Source organism: Gossypium arboreum, chromosome 7 (genome assembly GCF_025698485.1).
Source record: "Gossypium arboreum isolate Shixiya-1 chromosome 7, ASM2569848v2, whole genome shotgun sequence".
Lineage (NCBI taxonomy): Eukaryota > Viridiplantae > Streptophyta > Magnoliopsida > Malvales > Malvaceae > Gossypium > Gossypium arboreum.
The window spans coordinates 41,402,350-41,403,506 of record NC_069076.1 but is presented as its reverse complement, the minus strand read 5'-3'; positions in this window follow the sequence as shown (position 1 = coordinate 41,403,506).

Here is a 1,157-nt window from a genome sequence, read left to right as displayed (position 1 = left end):
GGTAAAGTTCTACTTGAAATGGAGGAATACTCAAGATGAAAGGGACGATTGGTAAGTGTTGTGAAATGGGTACTTTGAACAGGTATGTACTTAATCCTCGGGTTGAAAAATCGATATAACAACAATATGGTAAGATGATAAATGAAAATGTGATATGAATGTCTTGGTGATGATTATGCAAATGATGTTTTATGTTTGCTTATATGGTTATGTTACTTGCTATTTGCATGTGAACTTATTAAGCATTTATTCCTACTCCCTCCTTTTCATTCCTTGTAGTTTTGACAAGCCAGCTCGGAAATCGAGAACGGTCGGAGGCTCGCTCACACTATCCGTATACCATCTTGGCATAATGGCTTGTATATTTTGAGTATGGCATGTATAGCATTATAATCATTTTGTATATATGGTCTTATGATATGGTTATTGAGTGGTATGGAAATGCTTGGTAATGATTAGCCATTGGAATGGCTAATCATGATCATATTTGGTGTTATGTATGTCAAATTACTAGCTAATCCATGGAAACCATGAAATAGGTAAAATTTACCATAAAATAGATTCAGATAGCAGTAGTGACGTGAATTTGAAAAATCACTAAAAATAGTAGAAATGGAATTAAATAATGAATAAGTTATGGAATCGAAGCTTGATGAGTCTATTTTCATATGGAAGAAGCAAAACAAGTATATGAGCTATATTTTATGATATGTTTAAATTTTTGTGAAACAGGGCCAGAGCGATTTCTGGATCCCCTGTTCTGACTTTGGAAATTCACCATAAACTTTACAAAGATAATTAAAAGTCATGATTTATATGTACAGATTCATTATTGAGTCTAGTTTTATTAGAGACAAACGGCATAGTCATTGAAGCTCTGTACAGGGAGATATCAGATTCGTAATACACAGAGGTCAGAGTAGTCGAACCCTGAAATATGGGAGACTTTAACTAATAAACTGTACTAATTGGCCGGACCAAAAATTCTAGAAAAAAATTACTATATAGATATATGAGTTTATTTTCAGGAAAAAATTACGGAATTGGATTTCGAGTTTCGTAACTCGAGATATGATTTTCAAAGCGACTGTGATGCAGTTAGCCAGCTTGTCTAGAAATTTTAAAATGAATTGTATGAGCTGTTTAAGTAATGAATT